Here is a 9991-nt window from a genome sequence, read left to right as displayed (position 1 = left end):
GCTTGACTAGATCGAGCGTCGCGTTTGAGAAACTCTGGCATGCATCAAGCTAGACGCGGCATTGGAACTCAATTAGATATGATGTCGAGCCCAAGCGATGGGCCGTCATATGAGGACTCATAACTTAAGAATAAATATGTTATTGCAACAATCTAGCGTGATGCCAAATTAGATCGATGGGATATTTTTCCTTACATAGCATACTCATGTCAATATTTGCATTTTGCAAAAGAAATCTTTATTATGAAGAAAAGACTTTTTCAAAGATTATATATCAATTTTTGTATGAAACCGAATTAATTAACTTTAAGAAAATTCTTTGGTGAGGGAAAGCAAGTCAAAGTCTTCCACCATCTTGCTTGGTTAGTTGCAAAGAAAGCAATAAGGCAAAAGCCAACAAGACCTACTCAAAAGAAAGGGGGAAAAAGGAATTGGCGAGGGAAAGCAAGTCCAAGTCTTCCACTATCTTGCTTGCCAGTTGCCAAGAAAGGGATAAGGAAAAAGCCGACAAGACCCACTCAAAAGAAAAGTGGGGAAAAAGATTCTAGCGATTGAAGGCAAGTCAAAGTCTTCCACTATCTTACTTGGTTAGTTGCATTGGGAGACTAGAGATTATTATTTTATAAATTTAATTTATAAATGATGCGAAAGAAAATCACCATGAAAATATTGTATAAATTTAATTTATAAATGATGTGACGAAGAAAATCAATCACAACATAATAATTGTACTGAAATTTATATTTTACGATGAGGCTTTGTATGGGTTTGCACGGTTTCTCTTAAGTGTTTTAATAAAATCTAGATGTCCGACAATGCTAACATCAAACTCTTCAATTTGTAAATACTCATGCTACACATCAAAACTTTCAATTTGCCTATTGACTCCAAATAACTCATGTGAGTTGAAATTGATACGTGATCTAATAGCATACGTGGTAATGTTATTTTCATTTTATAATTATACTTCTCCGTTTTCCTTTAAATTGACAAGAATGAGCCCAAACAGATCACAGTCCATAAATGTGAATACACGAATATGCGATCCATATAATTCTAAAGCTAGTCCATCATCAAAAGGTGAGTTGAAATTGATACGTGAAAGCTATCTGTTACTTAGCATAGCCAAGATTAGCTACCTGATGAAGTTTGTCAAATTTTCATCTTTACTTGAAAATTTTCATCTTTACTTGAATAAAATCCATTTTCTTCTCCCTGCTTGCTCTGCTTATGTTGTTCGTGTTTTTTTTTTTTTTTTTTTTAGATTTAAATTAAATCCATCAGTTTTGTGGCTCTAGATTCAATTTAGCACATATATTTAATTTACGGAATAATTCCTCCATATTACGAGAGTGCTATTAAAAGGAGTAACATGTAAAACTAATAAGATTTTGCCTTCTGTTGAGGGTGAAACCTGTCATTTTCTGGCTTAACAAATTATGGATCCTTAGACTGATCTGGAAAAATCTGATTTAGCCGGCTTTTATTGGATAGAAACCATATGAATTAAAGGCAACTCGGTGCTCTCTAAGTGTACTCCAAAGCAATATTAAGATAAATGGAATAACGTTGGATCTTTGACTCTTCCCTCTTTCATCGTTGACTGAGATGGGACATCAACGACCCAAAATGGTAAAGAGCAAAAAGGAATAAATTCATTCACACCCATCATCTTAGTACTACCAAATTTAAGACTTCGAAACGAGGTTGAGAATCTTGGGTTCTACTGAGCAATGAACAAAAGCAAAGGATCAACGCATGAAGAGAATAATGAAGATTGTATAGCTTCACCAACTTGCTTACCTTCACCAGCCAAAAGATTGAAGGGTCGACAGCAAAATGCAAGGAAAAAATCCAGAAGAAAACCATACGAGACCATCTATAATTTACAAGCATATACTATCCAGGAAACAATATGCGTGCCATTATAGGAAGGGCTGAAAGATTGTCTTCAATGCGAAATAACTGTAGTCATATGTCATCTTTTTAACATCTAAAAACAACAATTTCATTCGGCAAAATTTGCCAACCCTCTCATCAAGAGCATGGTATCCGAAAAGCACATCACTCTCAAATGTACTTTTCATGCACGTGGCAAGATATTACATGTTGTTGTGCATCGCGACACTGAAAAATTGACTTGATCTCAACATAAAATTAGCAATTTTGGCAAGATGAACTCAATTGACAAATTGTCAAAAGGTTAAGGATTCAATTGGTAAAATTGAAAAATTTAACATTAAATTGGTAAATTGTCAAAAGATTTAGGGTTTTTTGGACAATTTTTCCAAGAAAGATAAGGGAGAAGAAGATCAGAAGCTCCTCAAATTGGAGAGTTGCAAGCTGACAAGGACATTTAAGGGATCACATTACCTTCATCCACTAATCATATGTTAAAGACAGCCAAATGTCATTAGAATCAGCGATAATTGTCTTATTAGGCAGTACTAACATTTCGGCCTTCTCATTGTTCACATGAAGGGCACTGAGAATAATAATGAAACAAGAGAAAGCAGTGTACAATGATATACTCTTTAGTCGGGCATCAAATGTGTCCAGCAAAACCATTTAAGGCTCCGTTGCCTCCAAAATCAGATCACCAAGTTTTGTATCTTCAAGCTAACTTTGAATGGTAGTTGCAGATCACTTCTTTTAGGAACACTATTGGGGAAATTGAACATGTGAGCATCCAAAGGATCAAGCATTCCCTTGTGCTGATATATCCAGCAATCTGGTCATCCAATTTGGGCAAACTAGGCGATGTTGGAAAGCTCTTGCAATGCACAACTCAATTATAGCGATCAATCATAATCTTAGCAGGGGTTAACTTTTGATCAAAATCAAAGTCCAAACTCAATGAAAAAAAAAAAAAATAGGTGCCTTCGAGGTCAACAATCTTCAATGAAGTAATAAATTTGATTCATGTCCAATACGTGTTTGGATTGAGGGAAGGGAAAGAAATGGGTGACAGTAATAATCTAGGGACTTTTCTTTGGAGGCAGAGCAATAAGGGGGTGAACTTGATTTTCTAATCCCCGATATAGTCAGATGAATCTTGTCCGTCTTTCTAAGTTATATTGAAAAACTTCATTAAATGCAGGAGTATTCTTCAAACCAGTTGAAAAGTGCATGACATACGGTTTCCTTCCATTAAACCAAGTATTGCAGTTTTTACTGAAAATGCAGAAATGGTAAAATTGCATAACATAGGGTTTCCTTTCGATAAACCACGCAATGCAGTTTTTTCATGAAAATACAGAAATGATAGGAGTGACTTACCTTTGTTCTTTTGGTCATAGACTTTACCTTGTTTAAACGCTAAATAATCCAAACAGGCCAATTATATTTTTCCTTGGTTCCTGCACTTTCAGAATTAAGGGAAAAATTAAATTAACTTATGGCATCTTATTCTATAAAATTGGATCAAGCGTTGAATGAATTTCCCAGTTGATTGTTATTTTGAACATTCATCGAAATTGTTTAGACGGGGGAATTATTTCTAATATATAGCATATCGGCATGTTGGATTATGATATATAGATATTGGATTAGCGCTCATTGTCGAACTACGTATTGATATATGATATATGTTTACCGATGATTCTGATTTGGGGTTTAATCACAGTCGATGTGATTTATTAGGCTTTAACCATAGCCGATATAGTATTTGGGCCTTGTCACATGACGAAGAATGGTTAAGATTGGGCATTAGGGCATGCCGGGGACGACACCACTTGGGCATTGTTGGTCTGGGCCTAGTTTAAAAAAAAATCAATAAAAATAATTTTTTGGTCAAATATTAGAAATAATGAGAGATTAATTGAGGGAAATTAATAAAAACACACATTCTGTTAAACCCAATTATGACACATTTTCAAATAATTTGAAAAAGAAAAATTACACTTAGTGGTGCCCTAATTAATGGCTCCACTCAAATGTCCTTCACCATGATTCAAATAATATAGTGTCATTGTTGTTCTCGCGTCCATGTTGGTTATATTCCTCCAGAGTTAATTCTTGTAAAAACTAATTAACCCCTACAGTAACCATTTCTAAATTTTACGCAAACAAGTTGGATCTATTTGACTTCCAAAAGGGGGCTTGTAGCGAACATAGATTTTGAAGGTGCCAGGTACGCCAGTGGAATGAGTGAGTCACAAGTCATAATAGAAACAATCGGAAAAGTGGTAGTTCACCTCTTCCACCATTTCAGGTCCTTGAGGTTATTTTCGCCAATTCTATCGATATGCTTGGAGTAGTCTATTCCCAAGTACCACTCCAGCTCATTGGTAAACAATGAAGACGAAGACTTAGCGGGCAGTGGGGTGTTTTCCTACTTATAAAACAAAGACAATATAGGTTTGTGGGCACTACTCAAAGAGGCCGCATTGTTTGTCCGTGAGATAGAACTTGTCCTATAATATTAACTGGCATATGCCACGGACATATTTGAGAGCCATCTCATTGTTATTGCTAATTTGCGTTCTACTTAGAACTCCTAACTAAGTCCCAAATGTTTGTGATATGAAACAAGAAGAGTTTCCAGCTCCTCCAACTTGAACTTTGGATCCACGATAGTGGCTACCCAAAAAAAGTGGGATGTTTTTGTAATATTTAAAGAATTTCACCTTTAAGGCCCCTACCGTTTTGTTGAAAAAGGGATCACCATTCTTGTTTGCCAATTCAATTGACATTAGGTATAGAATTGGAAGGACTCGATTGCTTGACTGCTAATCCAAATCTTCGGATTTCAATTTTCAATAGATTCTCAGTTTTTCATGTGGTTTGCAAGTTCATTCTCACATTCCAAGGTCCAAGAGGAGTATCAATGGAACTAATCCAACTTGGCGTAAAACAATAGCTTGAAAATTCGAAATGTGATTGTTTCAAGCATGATTTCTGCTATTAGTCAAATCTGACGCATAAAAAACTTGTCAAAGATTTCTAAACGGCGATTAAATCCCCTAAGAAAATCACTAAATCTGGGCAGAATAAGAAAGCTTCTGGAGGAAGTAAGCATTATACCTATACACTAGCACAAGAACAAAGGCAGCCCAATGGAAGATGAAAATCCCAAAACTAACCAAATGAATCTGCAAATCTATACAAAGCTACGACACACCTTTTGATTTGAACAAATTCCTCCATACTCTTCGCAACTCAAAGCTGCCTAAGGATTGGCAAGGATTAGTCTAATGATCAACGATGACCAAATCTGAAAGGAAAATGGACCTGATCTTGTTTAATTGATTGTGATTTTTTTTTGGTATCAATCATTTTTCTCGCTAAAAGTAATCTCCTAGTAACATATCATCTTATGACTTTTTTAACACAACGTAATTTCCTTTCGGTGGTCGTAAGCTCTGTAGGTCCTATAGTTTGTAATATTCCATTAAAAATTGTAATCTACCTTATAGTAAATTTCTTTTCTTATCATTAGTAAATTATCGAATAAATCCTAACTTTTGTTCAGTGTACATAATCATCCTCACTATTAGTAATGTATTGGTAAAATATCCTTTTGTAATTTTTCTTATGGAGGATGTAATTTTTGTTTGGAGGGCATAAATTTTTGGCGTCTGTGCCTTGTAATATTTCATAAAAGCAGTAATTTATTCGGTTAATGGTAAATTTCTTTTTGCATGTTTAATGAAATATCTGAATTTAGTAACTTTCCTTGCATTTTGTAATGTTTTGAGACTTATATATTGGTAATTTTCCTTACTCATCTTAATTTTTTTTTAATCAAATGAAAGTTTGATCACTTTTGCATTTGTAACTTTTCTTTAACGTCTGCGAATTCAAATTATGACCAAAAGTCAATTTTGCAAAAAAAATTGACGGACCAATTTTTTCCCCTTCTTATCTAGCGGTCCACGTTGAATGCGGGACCAATCTCATAAAAGGAGAGCTTCGACTTGTGGAATTTCCATTGTGATCACGATGTTTCGGCCACAACAAAAAAAGTATTTTCTTTTTTGTGAAATAGTAAAGTAGTGTTGGAAACTTAATTTTTCAAATTATTTGAAGTTCGTTCTTTCGAAATTTATATAAAGGTAAAAGGTAAAAATGTACATTAAGATAAGTATTACTTTATCAATTTTTCCTTTTGCCGATACACAGCAACAGATAAAAAGAAAATTTGAGATAACTTCTCGTGGTCTTATGTATGCAAAGAAGGCTTTTCCCATATTCCTATCTGCCAAGTTCAAGAATGAATCAAGCCCAATAAAAGATTAACGTAAAAAGAGCCATAGCTCTTTTTCAACAAACTTGGGGGTGCAAAAATAGAATTTCAACAAACTTCAGGCGCGAAAATGGAATCGGCTCCAATCTCTCCCATTCTCTAGCAGTCCCGCCATAGCTGGCAAGGTTTTTCGAACAAGAGCAATTCGGGCGTGCACGCGCTCTCGAGAAGATTGAAATTCCATTCCGACTGGTGCATCATCGATCGATCGGTCGCTCGAATCGCTCCGAACTCAAGAGCCAAGTTCGGCTTCGACGAGCAGTCCGCCACCAAGTGCTTGGACCGTCTCATTTCCCTCTGCGGTACCTCGAATCATCATTACCTCGTCGCCCATTTTTTTATGCCGATTAGCGTTTGCAGAGGTTGTGTTGGTCCTTCTCGTAGTCTGCTTTAGGTTTGAATAGATCGGAGCTGGTTCAGCGAAGTAGTCTTGCCAACGAGCGAAATGTCTGGTGCTGTTCCAGTTTGATATGTTTAGGTTGCTTTTCTTGGTTATTCGCCGAATTTCGTGGTATCTGGTGATTAGGGAATGGCGTAATTGATTGTGTTGCGGGGATGATTGGTGAATTGATCAATTGTGCATTCCTAAATGAGAAGATTTATTGCAGTTAGGTCGTCATTTTGACGAGGTTTTGCGGTGTAGTCTTCTTGACTAGCGAAATGTCTGTTTTATTTCTGAACTAACCGCAAATCACATATTGTGTAGATTGTATTTATTTTATCTCTCTTTTTTGTCATGGAACTCGCAAAATCATCTCTCTCTTCTTTTGGTCTTCTTAAGGTGACGAAGGTCGAGAGTTTATCACCGTGGAGCACTGTGGCGATGATTTTCTAGCAGAACTTGCTGAAACTATGCAACACATTGAGGATTGGGATGATTTGCAAGATGCAGAATCAGAAGCTTGTGAGTTTTGACTGATATGTTTGGCCAAGATACCCCTAATGACGGTGAATGCAATGTTGTGCACGATGTTAACATTATAGAGGATTCTCCACAACCTGAGAAAAATCAAACATTTCTTGAGGTGGATTCCTCTACTGAAAGTGAAGACGAAGATGATATATTTGGTAGTACTCCGAGCAATTCGTCCACTCAACTTTTGACTACACGATCTTTAGAATCCATGGTATGCTTCTGAAAATTGTGAAGTTGTCTCACTCCTTTCTGTCCTAACCAGTTTGAAGGGATTAAGGAAAAAGAAAAAAAGAAAAGCATGGTGGCTTGGCATGTTTTTTCCCATGCCCAAAAGTAATTTGGTTGATAGTTGTTAAGTTTGTAGCTTAAGTTTTTTATCCATGGACCTAGATTTGTCTTGGGATTAGCCCGTGTAATTGCTTGGACCAAATGTGTGGCTTGAAGAATGTCTCGGTATTTTACAGGGTTGCCCGTTCAGTGAAGAAACTATGGGCACCTGAAGAAGACACAATAGTTACCAGGCAAATCCCATGAGTCTGGCCACAATGGTTCAGTTGTTTAGGAGGTTGACAAAAAGTTGGCAGATCTCTACATGACCTCTTATTGTTTTAACAATAATTCTGCACCCATACTTTTATATATTTTTGTTGCTGAGGTATATTGGGGTGTCAACAAGGAAAACGAGAAGAATTGAGAACAGATTGTCTTGGTTTTTGATCAGGAGATTATAGTGTCCTCAGAAAACTCTTGGGAAACACTTTCCACTTGTCTCATTTGTTTTTGATTGACTCTTGCAATTGGGGTTTTGGTTAGTGAGAAATTGATTTATTTCTTATTGTAATTCTCTCCTAATCACTGTTAAACAACTCATCCCCTTAAATTAGTGTGTCACTGTTCTTTCCTCTTCAACTTATGTCTTTCCTTGATCATTTCCAGTTTGCTTGCAATTCTGCTCAGCAACAAACCTTACGCGGTATACCTGTACAAAAGCATTTAGTAAATTGCTCATGAGGGCTCTCATCTGATCAAATGTATAATAGACACTCCTAACTTGCCGCTTACTTCTACGAGTCTATAAGATCTAAAATGACTTATATGAGAATTGTTTGGTCAATAAAAACAGTTCATTCTTGTTTTGGATATGTAACAATACCTATATTTCTCATGTATTTTGAGAGTATGGTACATCATCCAAGCGTTGAACTTAGCATCCAGCATCTTTGACAGGTGTGTTTTGCAAAATGAAGGCTTGGAATTTCTTTGTGCACGATTTTCATTTTCCATCACCACATGTCAGAAACTATTTATGGTGTTGAAGAGGCTTATTTGTGTTGAAGGACTGTAAGAGCACTGATACTCATGGTTCGATATCATCAGTTTCAAGTAAAAGACATCACTCTCAGATTTCAACATGCAAACAAGGAACTCTGAGTAATGAGGAATTGCAAGCCTTGGATGACATAGAATTGGCAAATGTTGTAATATTCGGAAACAAGGCATTTCGACCAATGCAGCATCAGGCTTGTAAAACTTCTGTAGCCAAGCAAGATTGCTTCGTTCTCACGCCCACTGGAGGTGGTAAAAGTTTACGTTACTAGGTTAGTGAATGTTAACATTATTTCATTTGTGTAATGATCGAATGTAGAAGCATGTGTGGAGACAGTGTTTAGAGCACAAGCCCTGTGCACTTTGCTGAATGGTTCCACCGATTATATACTAGACGGGTAGACTATATATTGAAATTTAAGCTATAAAATGATCTTGCAATCTGCTTTATTAGCACTTCTAATTGAGAAGTTTGTGCTGAAATACAGGACATTCTCATTCCGCCTTCACCCATCTTTGTCCATTCTGTAATTTCTAGAATTTGAGGTTTGTGCTCTGCTTCTAGGAACTTCTAATTACTTACTGGAAAATTTATCTTGTTTTTGCATGTAAGTGTTGTCGTCAGTCATGTTTCAGGTCCAATTCAATAGGGTTATTAAGTCAAAGAGGAATAAGTTTTCAAATTACTTGCACCAAATACAGATTGTACATTCTATATTTCCTATGTACATATGTGCTATGTCATCATCTCAACTAGGGGTGATCATTTCCATAATTGGTTTGAAATGGATATCCTTTCATATAAGATGGATCTTGGGAGCATGCAAAATATTGGATCCACTGAATCACGAAGGAAGATATTAATCTGAATTTATTAAGTTGAATTATCCTGAAATGTTTTATGTTTGTCTTAGAGTAGTTCATATATGTTTCTAGCTAAAGTAATTATAAGACAAATGGTGACAACTGGTGCTTTCTAATCAGCTGAAGGTGAATAAAAGAGTTATTCCTCATCCCTTCATTGGCTTTTCTGATGTTTTTACCCTTCATTTTAGCTGCCATCAACTCTTAAACCAGGTGTCACAGTTGTTATATCTCTCCTGCTATCTCTCATCCAGGATCAAATAATTACTCTAACCCTCAAGTACGGAATACCATCAACTTTCTTGAGCTCTCAGCAAACCGCTGCCCAGGCAGCAGCTGTCCTCCAAGAACTAAGGCAAGGTTTAGCTCTCTTCCTGCTGAAGCATATCCTACTCTACAATCTTTCTCCCGCCATAAAATGGTTTGCTCCATATGTTGCAAAGGATGTACATTTTTTAAGTAGTTAATGAAAAGATGCATGCCTAAGATGTTTCCCTTAAAAATAAATTTTAGCATCTTAGCCTTCCGAGAGAAGTATATCATACCGTACAATCATTGTCCCTCCATAAAATGTTGGGCCATGCTCCATATGTTGCAATGGGATTTCCATTGGACTTCTAAATTTCTTTTTTTTTTTT

General features: G+C 36.2%; 1 long non-coding RNA gene across 2 annotated transcripts; it reads left to right on the top strand.

Moving 5' to 3' along the window:
- Positions 1 to 6966: 6966 nt before the first annotated feature.
- Positions 6967 to 9936, top strand: LOC104432401. 2 transcript variants are annotated; one of them, XR_005549230.1, is made up of 3 exons: positions 6967 to 7374; positions 8501 to 8761; positions 9608 to 9933. It is a non-coding gene; the product is annotated as an uncharacterized LOC104432401 (long non-coding RNA). The 2 variants fall into 2 exon arrangements; XR_005549231.1 differs by having other exon boundaries at positions 7356 to 7374; positions 8391 to 8761; positions 9608 to 9936.
- The last annotated feature ends 55 nt before the right edge of the window (positions 9937 to 9991 follow it).

This window comes from Eucalyptus grandis, chromosome 1 (genome assembly GCF_016545825.1).
Source record: "Eucalyptus grandis isolate ANBG69807.140 chromosome 1, ASM1654582v1, whole genome shotgun sequence".
Classification (NCBI taxonomy): domain Eukaryota; kingdom Viridiplantae; phylum Streptophyta; class Magnoliopsida; order Myrtales; family Myrtaceae; genus Eucalyptus; species Eucalyptus grandis.
Note: the sequence above shows the minus strand (reverse complement) of the source record. Positions and strands in the feature narration are given on the sequence as shown.